General features: G+C 38.9%; 1 protein-coding gene across 4 annotated transcripts in view; it reads right to left on the reverse strand.

Annotated features, from left to right (window-relative positions):
* Nucleotides 1-18242, reverse strand: part of LOC139939520 (uncharacterized) — an 84129-nt gene that overhangs the window by 55367 nt on the left and 10520 nt on the right. The gene's annotated exons all lie outside the window — the stretch shown is intronic.

Genomic DNA, 18242 nt, shown 5'->3' on the forward strand with positions numbered 1-18242 from the left:
GAGGTATCAATATTTACCACGCAAATATCTGTTGAAAGACAGTGGCTGGTTACGAAAAAAATAAGTTGAGAAAAAGGTTGTACATTCTTTTATCTTGCGATGAGGACCATAAAGCAGGACTGATCAAAACATCGACCTGACTGTCTAATCATCAGCTCTTCTCTGAGCCCACAACTTTTTGCTCTTCTTAAAACAGATGTTGCGTCCGTGGCACAGGCTTGACTCACATCTGCTCGGATATCAAGTTCTTCAGAGTGTGCATAGGATGAGTCAATATTGGTGTTCATATACCAACTTGAAGATGATGTTTTTCATTACATGGGGTTAGGGCGCTCATCGCAAAGCCCGAAGTAAAAGAGATAATGTTTTATCAATGACACCTTCTCCATCTTCATTAACTTTACGCACACCTCTACGGAGCGGCAGATAGTACCACTGAGGCAATAGATGACTATCCCCACCGATTGGCCAATTGACAGGCCCGTTATCAAAACATCTGTCCAATCAGATGCTGCGTCACATAAACTTCCGATCAGGAAATTGTGCGTGTCTCCCGATGAACTGCACCATAGACTTGATCGTCTAGGTTAATCTAGGGGTCCAGACACTGTGTCATGTACGGTGACACGGCATGTTACAGACGTGTAATAAGATAGGGGTTTCTATTCCAAATCAAAGTCTAGCTATAAAAGGTCATTAAAAACATGCTAAAAACCATGGTATAAATTTAGTCTGATATCTCATGTAACGGTACCAATTTTGTCAATGGATACATCTAAACGGCTGCCATAAAAGTCATCAAAGTAGCATGTTCAAGATTCTTTCCCCATCACACTAAAAAAAAAAATAATAATAACAAAAATCCCCAACATATGACTTTCTAACACAATTAAGCTAAGAAAGTATTATCAATTAATGTGAAAAAGACCATCAGAACAGTGATTTTAAAGCTAGACTGCATTGATTAGAACTTCAAATTTTCAACCAAAACCTGGTTTTTCACACACCTGTTCTTATTAAACAGAAGCGAGAATGACAATTTATAATACACATCAGTTTGGTTTTCTTGTAATCTCACAATATTGATATCAACGACCGTCGAATCTGGATGTTCGAGTGAGTGGCATACGCGTTGTTTATAATTTTCCCGCACACTTTTAGCATCCAATTTTCCACCAACTCGCCATGTTTGTGAAAATCTAATCCAATAAATCTTTAAATTACTTTCAGAATGCAACATATGTTCTTGGTAGGCAAACGTAATCCAGTTTAATGGAAAACTTAATCCGCTTATGGTACCAATCTTCCCAAGTTGTGATGTACTTTATGTTTTTATAGACATTGAACATGATTCCCCATATCCTTAATTTCCGAATGGAAATTGCACAAGCTGCCTTATATTACCCTTTTAATACTTTATTGCAACTGTGCGTTTTTGCAATGTAACTCATTTTGCCCCAAACGATGGCAGCTTTAATATACTTGGTGAAACATTTTTTTAATAATGTGGTATGGCGTTTTAACCAACACACTGACGTGTGTCAAGCACATGTACTTTGCGAACACTGGGGTGTTAATATTGACACCATTTGGTGTTGTCACATACTATAGAAATATCAACAAGAATCAAAAATTGGCAGCATATGTAAATAGTGTTAACTATAGTGTTAACTTTTTTTATAATAACACCAATGTAATTGTCTTGCCAGTAATCAGTGTTATGTTAATACCTTATAGTGTAGATGTTGATACCTTTTTGGTATCTATTTATGACAACACTATGGTATCAATTTGAACACGTTTTTTTTGCAGTGTCCTTCCCCGGCCAAGAACCATCTTCAAAGAGGAAACTATCGAGGTGTGTTGATTGTATTACAAACCCACGAATTGTGATTTACCAGACGGCAGACAGGAAAACTGTTTCTTGTTATAGTTTTAAATATAATATGTACAAATTATCTGATCGCAGTGCCATTCCCCATAGAGCTATAGGACCCCAATGCGTGCCATACCTTTCCATTATCAAGACCGGTGTCAGCAGCACGAACTAATTCGAGATAAGACTTAACTCTTTTGGAAATCCACCCATGGATCGTTTTCATCTTCAATGCAACATTCAGACAAATCGTAACGTCTAGGAATGAAACAGAAGCCGACACAAGGGTCACCAAATTGGAGCAATTTGAGATGACTACACAAGTACCACTGAATATTCCACTTATCTACAATTGAAACGGATTAGTTGTCATCTAAAACAATACCCCTTCGGCAATCAACTGTTCATCACACAGAGATGTATTTTTATTTCAGCTAATTTGTCGTAAACGGCTGTCGCCCACATGTCATACTAATACTTCATGTCATTTGGTGTCACATTGTATCGCATTGAATAACGTGACTCACGCTTGCTGCTATAAAATGGAAGAGTGCCAAGTGAATAAAGAAGAAAAACCTGCCCAAAGTACATGAACATGTTCTAGAATGACTTGCTTTTAGGAAAACCGACATCTTGCAGTTTCCTTCATTACAAATTTGGCGCTTTGAAATTGTCATGTAAAGTCCGTTTCTCCGAGGTCTAAATTTAAACTTGACTGTGGAAGTGCTAAATACAGGATAGAACTCGACGAGTGAAACTTCCTTGTTTGAAACACAAGGCGTTCTTGAGACCCACAGTGCATTTTATAAACGGAAGCCCTTTTCTTAAGAGAAGTGGTTCCAAACAACATTGCGTGGTTCAACATTACAAATTAATGCGTACATTGAACTTACAGCTGATAAGAATATCTGACCTGAAGATGGTAAAAAACACTCTATTCAGCTCAAAGCATTTGTTACCATGCTGCAAAATGTACATACACGTAATTAAAGAGAAGTTCAATTGAATAAAGATGTATTTTGTGTACTTCTTTTTATTGTGGTGTTACATAATGCCCTAATTAAATTGTTAGCCGTGTTAATGGAGCCTACAGTTTTTGGGTTTTTTTTTTAGTTAAAGAACTACAATGAGACACAATGGATTAGAGGCAATGGAGGCGCTATTCAAAAGACCAAGAAAAAACCCAAAGTATTGTAAACAAAAAAAGCCTTTATAAAATTGGACTTGGTAAAACAGAAATTTTAAAATGCCCACTATAATCTCCATCACTGTGACATCCATGTAACATATTGACCTCTGCCGTCACACTTATACATATTCACTTGTATAGCCTTCGCCTAAAGATACTTCCAAAATGGCTGAATGTGATTGCTTTCAAATAGTTCCACTTGTACTTTGTCCTGAGAAAAACTTTACTTTGAAAGATGGTCAACTACTAGAAATGAACTTTGTGTACTTTTGTGACATTATGAACGCAGACAACCATAATAAGTGTTTATGCCAACTGTCGTTTTCTGTCCTTGGATGAGGTTTTCGTGCATGTCTCATTCGTCTGCACATAATCTACCGTGGAGCAAAACCTTAAAAGTACAAGAGCGAAGGCACATTCATGATCTTGCATTTTGACCTTTAACCGTTTTTTTTTATTCAAGTGATGACAATAAGAGTTAGAGAAAGCCATGGATTGCCGATGTTTGTCACAAACACAAATTCTCCACAACAATATTTATGTTATTTGATGTGTCTTTAATAAACAATATAGGCATCAAGTCCCTGAAACCTGTGACGTCACGTGTTTAGAAGAAAAAGAGCCTGAACGTGCCATGCGTGGCTCAATGGAGTACAACATTTTATGTGGATTTCACCTGGATGCATTTCATAGAAGAGTTCCAGTGGTAGTATAAGGTGATTATGATACAGACATACATTTTGTCATAAAACAGCAGTGTGGTAGCTGGTTAGAATTAACAATGACCCCCTTTTAAAACAATGTTAAATGTGCATTGTTCCAGCTGATGTCCCAACGTTACTGTTATCTTAACCTATTTCTACATGTATTTGTATTATCCAACACAACGATGCGCACAGGAAGTTTTGTTGTCAAGTGGTATCATCAGTAGTCTCTCATCGTGACGTGACCATGACGTGACCATGACGTGCCCACGGCAAAGTAAACACCAATGGCCCTGTCTTTCATAAACATTTACATTCACTTTAATTATAGTACAAACTCGATTTGTTTACACTACAACAACAGATAATGTAAACAAAAACAACAGCGTCTTAATCGCGTCAGCTATCCATTCAAAATGCCGGATCCAAAGCGGGCTTGTTGACAAAATCACCTTCGATATCTCAAAGCCACAAAATCATCAATAGAGACATGAAAAATTGCTTCAAGAACAAACGGATGTGCTTTTCCCGCTCCTACCTAATTTCTAACATATATTTTTGCTTCACTAACGATCCAACACAGCAATGGTCGTTCAACCCTGGAGTGTGCAATTATCAGAGAAACACCCGATCTATACCGGGAATGTAAGGCTCGTAGTGCCGAATCCACGGCCCGACGGGTGGTAATAATGCGCTACATTACCCGCTTGTATTCAATTATTGACGGCGGGAGGACCTTGACACTGGCGGGGAGAACGTTTGAACTAAAAATCTGGATGGAGAAAATAATATTGCAACAGTTTCCGTTTATTCAAGCCAAAAATAAACAAAGGCGAGGGCTTGAGCGGAGATGTGTACCGTGTGTTGCCGGTCATTTCAGGGTCTGGTTGTAGACAGTGAGTCCGGTGATAGATGACAGATTTTTCTGGTATATGTATAGATCGTAATCAGAAGTAGGCTCATGAGAGTTGATAACAATAATAGAGTCCTATTTGTGATCATCTCTGGCAAAATAGACTGAACTTTATCTGACCTCAAAATTTAAGCCTACGAGAAATTTGGGATTATATTTATACAGCGTGTCGGAATCGCAAATCAACTTCAGCTACGGCTACACCAGGGTATCTGCACACTTCAAAAAGTCAAATATTAGACTTTAAAGACTTGAGCCACCCTTTAAAAATATTAAGACAGTTTTTAATAGTTGAAAAACGCAGGGGAGAAACAGCAAATTCATAACTCTGTGCCAAAAGAAGAAAAGGCCACAGTTTTACCCACTTCATCAATTTTGTAAAGACATAAACAAATTACTGAATTTAATATCTATTAATGCTCCTTAAATTTGGATAATTCAATTTAAGACTTTTTAACACTTGAAGGACGGACTTTTTAACCAAATCCGACCCCACATGCCCGTTAATTAATAGGACACCTCCTTATTATGACATAAGAGGGTGGGGGACTGTGGAATGTTCCCTGTGCATGCAGGTTCCTCGTGGAAATTGATCATTTCTCAAGTTGCTAATCATAGATCTTCGAGGCCAAGCTGTATTCAAGAATCAAGTGCTCCTTCAAGCTGTAAAATAGTTACTTACAGACATCAGTACGACCAAAATGCAGGCATGTTGACATTAGGCTAGATCTAATTGTCATGAATACCTGAGTCTGGAAATTAAAGCACAAACATCAACAACAACAACACCACAACAAATACCGACAACATCAAAGACAGCAACAATACTTTGTAATATCAACAATAACGACGACATTAACTTAAAATGCACCACAAATCCGACAGCATCAAAACATCAATGATGTCACAAGCGATACGGTATCAATTATCAATAATAATAATACCAATGCATGTATTACAACGGCAGCAGTATAACTTTGAACAGAAGTATCAACAAGTAATGATGAGGTACTGGACGAGATCCAGCAGGCATGTAGATCTTGTTGCCAACAATCCCATAACAGACACACAACAATAACACATATGTTGTGACATATGTTGTGACATATCCAAAGATCAAGGACAGATTTAGGTAATGCCGCAATACATAGGGGCTAGATTTAAATGAGGGGTTCTCACTTGGCCACCTTGATTTCCGTCACTCGAAACAACGTAACCAAAACCGAGGCTCGAAAGCCAAATAGTCTGGTTCCTCTTTGTACCATGAATATTAGCATCCATGACTGTGCTTGGATACAGGGACCATGACCAAGTTGGCAGCAGCACGCTAAAGGTCTATTGGAGAAAATAACAGACACAAGTGGAACTCAACTCAACGACCTAAGGTACGCCTCAGGGCCCAATTACATGAAGCCTGTAAGCACAACAAATTTATTAGCATGAAATTTCTTCCTTGGTAAAAACAGGATTACCAACCAAATTTTCATTTGTTGCATATTGCTTGATACTGGTATTCGGCTTTTGTTTGCTTAATCCTGAAAATCACGTGGAAATGTGGTTGGTAATCCTGTTTTTACCAAGGAAGAATTTTCAGGCTAAGCAAATTTTTGTGCTTGGGCCCAGGTAAGATCTACCAGACGGAGATAGTTAGATAGGTACACAGGCAAGGCAGTAATGTTTTTACCAGAGAAAAAAATTTACCCCCCCCTAAAGTAACCATTAAGTCATTAACAACATGTCCGGTTCAATATCAACCCCCCTTGATTAAATCCATGACAGGTATACTAATTGTAGGCTGAGGAAAGAAACGACGCATCAGAACTAATTCAATTTAATTGTGAAGGACACACGGTCTTTGCTGTACCTTTGCTCACCCATTTTTACGACAAGACCAGAGCTGTTCCGTCGTATTTTAAAACGACACCTTGAAATGTATTTGTAACACAGCCCGTTACCCAATAAACGAATTTTGACAGATCATGCAGTTTCACATAATAAGACAACATACATAAGACATAAGAAGACATAAGAAACTCTCCAAAAAGAAGAAGTGTCATTGTCGGACAACAACACAAAATACCTGCACAGTGCTTGCTTGTAAATGTCGACATGAGATATTCTATCGAAATAGCTATTTCAAATCAAAATCTCAATTTTCTGACAAAATGTTTCTGGACAAGTCTGACAAAATGTTAGATTGTTTACATCCATCACGGTTTTGGGCAGAACATTTACAATGCCCTGAACTGCGTCAACGCGTTGATTGGGTGCGTCAATCTTGAAACTTGGAGGCATTTAGAAGCTGGAAGGGAGAGTGACCGGTCCGCCTGCAGGCTTTACAGAAAGCAATGGATCTTACACGTTGTTTCGTGCGTTCGGACCACTTCCAAGAAGACCCTTTGTCACGTTTTCCTGACAAAACAATTTTTATGCTTAAGAAGGCTTTTCGCTTTTGGCCATTTTTTGCCACCAAAAAGGAATTATATTTTTCCCTATGTGTCTAAGCAATTATATGCAGAGACAACATGGTCAGGTGTAGCACAGCGGGAGTTTGGCTCGCATTTTGCTCCTGGTATGCAATGGTCACTCAATAGCAATCAATTGCATGCATTTGTTAGGGGCCGATACTCTAGTTCACTGGTCCTCTCCAAAATTCCATCTGTCTGCAAGGGATTTTGATCTGATTTTTAAGGCAAAACTAAACTCTACGCCTGTCTGTCATTTTGATTATAGCATCGGTTCAACAGCTGAACTAAGAAGTCCACACTGTTTGGGGTATTAATAAGTAGGACTGGTGTATTTACGTTCCGTGCACATTTTGACCATCAGTTCCGTCCGGATCAAGCTTGATCCCGGTTAAATTGTTCCGGTCTTCCTCCGGAACATCTTGTGCAATGTGCAACAGTTAACAATGAATTTGGGGAGGGGTGGTAAAAATAATAGAGGCTTTTTGTATAGCGCTTATAATATTCGTCACGTGACGCACAAGGCGCTTCAACATTCTGATTCAGTATTTTCCAGCAAGGTTTATGGACTATCTTTTATAGCAACATGTAAAGTTTTACAAGGTGCTGTGGTGCAATATGTAGCAAATCAAACCAGGAACACCGGGGCAAACCCCTTCCATTAACGATAAGTGCACTGGGTTATTTCACTCCGGTTAAGGGTGTATAGGCTACACCTTTTCTTAAATTTGTCTGACACATACTATCAGAAAGGCCGACTGAGGGAGACTGGTTCGTATCATTGACATTGAACCTGACAGACTCAATCTGAGTCTATAGACCTTGAAAGTCCTCCACTTTGGGTCCCATTATTACCCATTACTCGCTCTACCAAATACAAACAGAAAAGACCCTTGGACTTTTGAACTCCACGAGTGATGTTACATCTAACGAGTTGCTAGTTGTTGTTTTTCGATGTTGTTTGTTTAGATGATCTTCCCGCCAAGGGAACTCGGCAAACCCCCACAAGGGGATAAACATGAGCTGGCAACAGAACATTACAAATATTGCAAAATTTGGTTTAACGTCTATGATTATTAATTGCACAAATCATGAAATTGTAATTCAGTGCCTAGACGACATAACTTATTTTATAGCTGTTGTGAAATCAGCGGTTAGCTTGTATGATTCGAACCTACAACCTTGTGAATGCAAGTCCTTCGGTAACACGATCTATCTTTACATTTGCAATCGAAAACAAAGGGAGAGTGTTGTAAACAAAACGAAGAAATTTACTCTTATGCCAAGAATGATAAGTTTTATGCAGAATGTGAAACAAGACATTGATGCCTAGGGTCGATTTCGTAACTCGTCTTTACTCAAGATAAGACTCGTCTTAACTAGTTGTGAAATCCACCTAGGGCAGAGACGCTAGGATGTGAATCCCTGTGGCAAAATAACTACATGAATCAATGACTATAGAGAGAAAATGTTCAAGGGATGCATCTACTTCGCTTTGTACGTCTTTTTTAGTTTTTTGAAAAACAATTGCTTTAGTCTGTGCATCTGTGGGCGCTTTGCATTTTAGAAAAAACTGTGTTATCTACCATGGAGGAGTTGGTTGAACAATGTTCCATCCACCATGACTGAACATTATGGCATGCAACATCCAATCCATTCACACGCAACATAAACATTATTTAAGCAACAAGGGCATGCAATATCACCACAAAATATCCTCGAACGACTTACACGCAAGTATAACATTTTATGTTCCTTAGAGAACGTGGCCTTATGGAAAAAATATCCTTCTAGTTTTCCGGCTCCAAAAACAAACAAGTTGGCGAAGCTAAGTTTAGAAAGCTTCGGGGCATTGGGGGGGGGGGGGGGATAACACGCTAAAAGGTAAATCCAGAACACTTTTATTCCGGTTTAGCCAGCACCCAGCATTAAAGACAGTGGACACTATTAATAGTTGTCAAAGACTTCTCACTTGGTATATCTCAACATATACATAAAATAACCAACCTGTGAAAATTTGAGCTCAATCGGTCGTCGAAGTTGCAAGATAATATTAAAAGAAAAAACACCCTTGCCACCTGAAGTTGTATGCTTTCAGATGCTTGATTTCGAGACCTCAAATTCTAAATCTGAGGTCTCGAAATCAAATTCGTAGAAAATTACTTCTTTCTCGAAAACTATGTTACAGAGGGAGCTATTTCTCACAGTCACAGTGTTTTATACTATCAACAGCTCCCCATTACTCGTTACCAAAATAAGTTTTATGATAATAATTTTTTTAAGTAACTGCCAATAGTGTCAACTGCCTTTAAAGAGAGATTACGTTGAGTTTTTACAACATGAAAAAAGGTGAGATCGTTGACAAAAACGAGCTCTCGCGTAATCTCCCCTTTAGAAGTTGGCCGTGATCTCAACCGCATCTGCTCGAGAAACTGTTTACACTTAAAGAAAGTCTGGGGATGTTCTTGTCAATAAACCCATTACGTCTGAGACATTCCCAAACAAAGTTACAGTAATACATCAATAAGGTTTGCTGATGCCACACTATAAAAACCCACTATACACTTGAAAGCTGTTATGAATTACCTTCTAAATAATTGTTGGCTGTCATAGAAACTGACATTTACAGGGGATAAACGGTTAACCCCCGGAACACAATAATACACATGTAAATGTAATTTAGGACCACCCATCGGAAGATCGGTAAATGGCCTACTGCTATCTGGTACAAATAGACCGATCTGGAGCAGCGATTGTCCGGGCCAGGTTTGGAAGCTTCATGGTGAGCCGCCAGATTTGATTATTTATAAAAATATAAATTAAATAAATCCTGGTATATTTATACGTCTCCATTTATGGGAGCCAGAGTGTGTTGCTGTTTACTGTCACAACTGGCGTTCCATAGAGACGAGAAATGAGCTACTGTGGTTCGCAGTGCTTTGAAGTGTACCTTAGCAGGTGAACATTTTAAAGGAATATTTTCAAGAATTTTAAAGACCGAACACCCCATCGTTGCTTTATATCGTTTTTAAATATAGGGGCCTGCACAGATACATTTTGCTACGAATATTATCTCAATAATTTAGAGAATATTCGGTTCGCTAGAGATACGGAGTCTGAAATCGTGGACCTTCCAAATGTAAACATGATGAGGGATAAACACCTCTGGCGGGACTTTGTGCATGGAATCTCGGGTGCCACCGCTTAATTAATGATGAGTTTAGAAATTGGTGGCACGAGTTATTTTCAAAGAAATTTTGATAACAGAAATAGAGAAAAAGCGTCCGTGCAAACATTCATCATAGAACAGTCGTTGGATACTTTTTCGAACAGCTAATCAAGTTGAAATGTGAATGTCATCATATAAGAACAATCATCATGATAACAGTCGTTGGATACTTTTGCGAACAGCTAATCAAGTTGTAAAGATTTGGTATTCACTTCCTGTTGTAATAGTTATGCAGTTAATATCATTGTTTCCTACAAAATGTCTTAAATTGTTTCAGGTTTGACAATATTTCTACAGTGGTGGGGAGAGGAATAGGAAGATGGGGCTCAGAGTACACACTGTTAGGTTCTGTACAATCAAAGTCTATTTCTGGACTGAAAAAAGGGCAACCAAACACAACTTTCATCTCGAGAACTAATTGCTCGGTTTCCAGTTCTCTCGCACCAGCTGACGATGCACCCCCAGACAGGGGGAAATTGGATTCATTATCAGAATCTCCAAAATGTCTCACTGCCTTGTCCTTTACCAGGAAATGCCCGATATCAGATCCCGCCACTGTCACGGTCAGTGTTGACGTCGCGTACCTCCACCCCCTCTATCCTCACCTTAAAGGCACTGGACACTAGTATTGGTGATTGTCAACGACCAGTATTCTAAATGGGTGTACCCAAACGTATGCATAAAATAACAAAAAAACTGTGAACATTTAGGCTCAATTGGTTATCAAAGACAAATACCCTTGTTGCACAACTCAGTGTGCGATCAGATGCATATATTTAAGGGCCTAATAAAAGGCATCAGGCCTGAAGTCTTTTATTTTGAGTAATTACCAATAGTGTCCAGTGCCTTTAAAATGTTGAGTTTATGCTTAGACTAAATCGGCTCTAAAACCTCCAAAGGTTAACTAAGACATTTCAAAAGCGCCAACCATCGAGTATAATTTTTATTCAGTTGTTGTAGAATAACAAAAATGGTACCCTTTTGAATCCGAATTTAGTTTTTGATTCACGCATCGAAATCGATTCTGTGTGAACAACTTAGTTATTTAGAGGCAGTTTGATTTCCTTCCTCCATGGTTTTACAAATGGGTTTAAAGCCATTGGACACTTTCGGTAAACAGTATTGTCCAAGGCCCACACTTCGTGTATCACAACTTTTATATAAAATAACAAACCTGTGAAAATTTAGGCTCAATCGGTCATCGGAGTCGGGAGAAAATAACGGGAAAACCCACCCTTGTTTCCGCACGCTTCGCCGTGTCATGACATGTGTTTAAAATAAATCCGTAATTCTCGATATCGAGAATTGATATTGTTTTAATGTTTTCTCAAAAAGTAAAGCATTTCATGGAATAATATTTCAAGAGAAGTCTTTCACCATTACCTTCTGTAAACCCTGTAAGTTATTTGTAAATCTGTGAACTTAAAAAAAAATTCTGTACCGAAAGTGTCCAAAGGCTTTAACTTGAGCATGTCATTCGTTCATCCGTTCATTCATTAAAATTTAAAGTATGTTAACAATTAATGGATGCATGCAGGTGGAGAAAGTGAGGGTGATGAGGGGGGGGGGGGGGGGGGAGCATGTAAACATCTCCCTGTTTTCTTCATGTGTTGGGAGATAACACACGAAAAGCATATTGATATCTACTGATAAATAACAAGAACTGCTCATTAGCCTTGCCATCAGTCGCTTCCAATTATGCCTTCAATATCTCAAGGTATAGACCCCTGGTACGCATTCAGCATGCTCAGCGGGCTCGACTACTGCGTGATGTCATTATTAGAAGGAAAAGTTGAGTCCAGATGCTAAAACTGGTAGGTTGTAGGACTATTACAGTTATCAAGTTGACATTTTGAGGGATCTGCCATGTTGGCTTTCAAGAAAGAAGAAAATGTCAATAAATCCAGAACAACCAAAGCAGTGTTTTTGTATGTATTAATTGTTTACACTTAAAGACATTGGACATGTTAGGTAATTGTCAAAGACCAGTCTTCTCACTTGGTGTATCTCAACATATGCATAAAATAAAAAACCTGTGAAAAATTGAACTCAATTGGTCGTCATAAATGCAAGATAATAATGAGAAAAAAACCTTGTCACTCGAAGTTGTGTGCTTTCAGATGCTTGATTTCGAGACCTCAAATTCTAATTCTGAGATATCGAAATAAAATTCGTGGAAAATTACTTCTTTCTCAAAAACTACGTCACTTCGGAGGAGCCGTTTCCCATACTATCAACCTCTCCCCATTTATACTCGTTACCAAGTAAGGTTTTATGCTAATAATTATTTTGAGTAATTACTAATAGTGTCCATTGCCTTTAAAGGTGGAGGTTTGCTCCGTTTATAACGCCATTTTCACATTCCCAAACGTAGATAAAGGTCATTCTTGCTCTCAGACAGATGAGAGTACCATGCAAGTTTCCTTAATACAAAATGATCCCTTTAAATTATGAAAACACACGAGACACTAAATGATGCTTAGGGGCCTAGTCCCATATTTTTGGTCGATTTAACCCAAACTTCTTTTTACATTTTTATTAGCTATAAAGATTCGAGAAAGTTACTAGCCTTCATTTAATGTATGGCATGAACAACTGTATGATGAGTGGTAGTTATAAATTAAAAACTAAACACTAAGAATTTTGTCGGAATCCCTCCATTATCTCAAGCACATCAATTTGTGCATGTTAACACGCTTTGTGCAGTGTCTGTGGTGGCACATGCAAAATCTATTGTGCGTTTCGTTTTGAAACACTAAGCATCATCGGTTTGTCAAATTCGCTCAGAAAAAGTCTTAAAAACAGTTTCTCTCGGTGAAAAAAATCGGGCGACACAACTTTAATTCAATCTTACCACGTACGGATGGAATCTCAGCGCTCTGATCAAAGGCTCTAATGTGTAACCGAAGCGCGTGTCACTCGACGGAGTGAGGTAAAACAGCCTGCCCCTACGACCTTGTTTGCGGTGAAAGTTGCGTCCGGGGAAATGTTTCAAATAGCAATAAAAATCTTTCACAGAGGTGCCTGCCCACGAAGCGGTTGGAAATATTTAAACACTTTAAAGCCACGGTATAGATTTTCAAACAACTCTTCGTTGCAAAACAATGATGTGGAACAAAGCTGTACAAATCCTCCAATCCTGATAAAGGCGAAGACAACGAACAAACTGATAGACATTTTCAAGGACACTTGCGCGTGCTGAAAGTTAAATAATTTTCTTTTGCTCTATTTGAGTCTATAAAATAAACCGACAGTAAAATAAGCAAAATAGCCATGAAACAGTTAATTTTAGATTCAAATGATAAGGTCACTCAAACCTATATTTTAAAAACGATTTCATGAGAGATCGCCTAATACCATTAGGCTGGAAGGCCACTTCAAGGTGAGGGCTACATTTAACTTTATTTGGGCCATCGACCCAAATCAACTGTCACCAGGGGTACAATGTCACCTACTTCTGGGACTGTAACAGGGTGACCTCAGTTTGTTTATATTATAAACATGGGTATCACTAGGAGCCAGGGGCCTTATTCATGAAGCCTTCTTAGGCCTTAGTAAGCACTTACGTGTTACTAGTTCGTTCTTAGCGAGTTGCGTCATATTCACGAAGCACTCGTAACTTCAATCGAGTGCGTAAGTCCTTACTAGTGCTACGTGGGGTGTTTTCGGCTTCGTAGCGTTTTCGTAAGCCCTTTTTTCAACATTCCTGGCCAACATTTTCGGGCGAATTGAGCTTTATGTCAATTACAATAACTTTTAATATGTTCTACAATCCTTGCGACATTTTCTCAAACTTTCTCAAAATTTTTGAGAATTTACTAACCTATTTTTTCTCACTTTTTAGTAAATTTTTCGTGATTTTGTTATTTTACTTTATCATTAAATAATTATTTATGTTTATTTATTTAGTTAATAGTAATAATAATAGTGGGCATTTATAATGCGCGGGTATCCATCTAAATATGCTCATGGCGCAGTGACACAATAAACGGGAAAAAGTTATGAAGTCCTCATTAGATGAGGCTTGAGGGAAGTTGTGAACAAAGCTATTGATGGAGAAAGTTTAACATGATCCGGCAAGTCGTTCCACAATGAAGGAGCAGCAGAAGTAATTGATCTTTCACCCCATGATGTTTTGGCCAGGGGTTTCCTTAAAAGATGTTTGTAATTAGATCGCATATAGACTGGCGGTTTGAAGTATGGGGGTTGGAAAAAGAAAACGCCAGACACCGGGGTCGACCCGGGGAAGCTAATCGAACGCACCCTGTATAAATACCCGCTCTGGACAATGAGATCACGCTCCAGTGAAATACATGACTGTTCAGCTCAAGCGCGTTCCCGCTTAAGAAGGCGTTACGAGAGGTTTAGTAAGTAACGCGGTAGTAAAGCGATAAGAATGCTTCGTGAATAACACGTAAGGGCTTACTAAAGTCTTACTAAAGTCTTACTTAGAGCCACGTAAGTGACCGATTTACGAGGGCTTCATGAATAAGGCCCCTGGCTGGTAGAGTAGAATGCACAACATCTTAAGTTAAGGCCCGGTCGCATAGGCCCCGATAACAAAAACGAAAACGAAAACGATAAAAATGCACGCCTTTGATTGGTTGAATGAGCGTAGGCGTATTCTGCGTTGGGCAATTCAACCAATCGAGGGCGTTCATTTTTATAGTTCTCGTTTTCGTTCTCGTTGCCTGTGTGACCGGGCCTTTTTAGGACGAGTAACTCCTCGTCCTAACTTAGGATGGGTTCAATGCGTCCTAACGTCTTTGGTTACGGAACTTAACTCAGTCGTCCCAAGTTTTAAGATCAATCCGAAGTTAGGAAGTGTTTGGTGAAATCGACATTATGAAGAATACCCCTACCTATGAACAAAAAAATCGTTGACAAAAAAATCAAAACAACTAATGGGAAAAGGTTGTCATGTGCCGACAACGTACCACGGGGGCGTTGCAACCAAATTGGTCCTTTCGCTGGAGGGCAAAAGACAGGTATGGTTAAAGGGAAACTCTCTCTTCTAAAAAATAATGGCAATCCAACTTTTGATTAGATGCCTATAACAGCAGCTTAGTAAAGCATTTTGATAAACATTTCACTTCGTAGTACTGCAGATATGGATAAAGATATCAATTATTATTCCAACAACATGTGAATCTAAAGTCGTTACAATAGAGTTTCTCAAATTGCATACTCTCAATTGCATATTATTTTTTGTGCCAGGGCATAACCACTCAAGGTTTTTGGTACTAAAAAAACTCTACCACCTTTTGAAATGAAAATGCCACAGGTTAGTTTTATGTACATATTTACAACTGCATATATGTTTTATTGAAACAAACAAACAAACAAACAAACAAACAAACAAACAAACAAACAAACAAACAAACAAACAAACAAACAAACAAACAAACAAACAAACAAACAAACAAACAAACAAACAAACAAACAAACAAACAAACAAACAAACAAACAAACAAACAAACAAACAAACAAACAAACAAACAAACAAACAAACAAACAAACAAACAAACAAACAAACAAACAAACAAACAAACAAACAAACAAACAAAAAAACAAAAAACAAACAAACAAACAAACAAACAAACAAACAAACAAACAAACAGTGGGTTCCAGAAACCCAACGCATACAATCCCTTTAACTTAAAAGAAAGAAGGCAAAACCATTTAATTCCTCTGTGACTTGTTTCTGAAACAAAACAAGAAATCAATCACTAAATTCTTATCCATCAGGCCTTTGCTGACGATCACATTTCTTTCCATCCCACATCGCCATTCTTCAAGCAAAAACAAAACCGTAGCCGAGGTGACATCAGTTAACTTTCTGATCGGCCCGTGAAGCAGTGATGTCATTAAAGACCTGGGGTCCTCCAAATTAAATAACTCTCAACCCTAATCAGGTTTTGCTGAATACGATACTTGCAATTCCTTGGAACGGTACACACAATGACTGATCAATGTTTGCGATGCGTATACAGTGCGGCGAGTTTCCGAGAATGAGACCATTAGCCAGGCTCATGTCACACGAGGAAATTGATGATTAAAGCCCCGTACGACCGGAAAGAACACGCGCAACATTCCGAAACATTCCCGGTGTTTGGTGACTTCCGCGAAAATGTCCCCATCGTTTGTCCTTGAGGGAGGTTAACGCAGTAAATTATAAACTGCAAAGGTTTGACACAATCCATTATCTCTGACGTGTTCGTTATCAGCGTCAACGCAACAGATAATAATGTCATTGGAACGTAAATATTTGGAGTTCCAAACTAGACGGGACGGTTGTTTTTCCTCCCCAATCTTTGTCGAGGATCCATCACGATTAACGCAGGGGAAGATAAGGTCTGTGATTTGGGGGTCATGACCCTAAGGGGGTCTCTGAGTACCCTCAATGTATCATTGATGTCCTCCCATGACATCTGGACCACACCCAAAACCCCGTGTTGCTGATGAGCGTTGAGGTGAGTGTCATGATAGACAGTTTCTTAATAACCAACTGCCCTTGTAAAATTGGATGTGTTTATGCGGGATGAATAGTTACTCTTTCATTGAAAGTTGAACAAGGAATTTACATCAGTGTCACTTTATTTTCAATCCTTCAGGCAAAATACACAGTTTTTACAATGTTTATTCTAGTAAAAGATTACAGCAACTCAAATCGAAATGATGACATTAATTATAACTTAAAGCAAGAGTATTGATTTATGGATTTGTTGAAGGTCATTGTGCAATAAATCTTAAGAAACTAGCAAAAAGACGTCTAGTATAGTTCCATGAAACGCCTACAGGTTCAACGAAGGCCATTGTTAAAATAATGGGACCGACTAATACAGGCAGTACAGTAGTCTCGCGAGGAGCAGCGCAGTCTCGTGAGATAGTTGCGACAGAACAACTAGTCCAAAGTATGTCGGAATTGATTAGATGGATTCGGCAGTGGCTATGGCTGGAATGCCGAAAATTCCTATTCTCCAACGTTGCCATTGCACCTTAACAGCCAAAGCCGTAACCGAAGTCACTTAATTTGGATACATCCTCATAATAACATAGGGCCACCAGAACAGGGCCTTTCCAGACGCCAGGACTACTGAAAACAGACCATGTCAAGAGCGACATCATGGACACGCCCCTCCCTTCAGCATCCTTCCTGCATACTCAGCATAAGTGTCTTCAAGCAGTTCCCCTCAAAAATGTACCCGGTGATTATTTCCGAACTTTTACCCTCCCATTTACAAGAGCACCAGACGACATTCCCTCGCTGCATTTCCTCTATAGGACAACCACAGGTCGTGTTGGGATTTGTAAAACAACACAAGACTCAGCTCATCAAAGAGCTGTCATGTTTAACCCCGACTGGACTACTCCCACTGTCTGATACACCCACTACTGATATCGTACCTTCTTCCTATAAAAACACAGCACAGCTTTATGCATCCACGTTTATTAAGCCACACTTTAACAGGAAACCGCCAATAATCGTGGGACATTTTATCTACAAACCGAAGTTCGCACTCCCAGTAAAATGGCCACACTTGACTGCAGTCATGACAACTGGTTTCCTGAACAACCTATAAACTATTATCTCAACTACGCAATCATGTTTCATCCAAGGGGACCAGTCTTCCTGATGACGAAACGTAAACTGCGTCAAGATGGAGATATCAACTGCTAGACCCAGACCCAGACCCACCATAGACCCGAGCATTCAAGTCCACCCCCCCAACGCAATTTTTTTCCTTTTCAGTAGCGCGTATAAATTTGCAATCATCAAAAATTGTCCTCATTTTGTTTCAAGGACTCCCTTTATTTAATCGATTGAGAAAAGAAAACCCCCATTGAAAAAGCACTCACGACAGT

Source organism: Asterias amurensis, chromosome 1, assembly GCF_032118995.1.
Source record: "Asterias amurensis chromosome 1, ASM3211899v1".
NCBI classification, from domain to species: domain Eukaryota; kingdom Metazoa; phylum Echinodermata; class Asteroidea; order Forcipulatida; family Asteriidae; genus Asterias; species Asterias amurensis.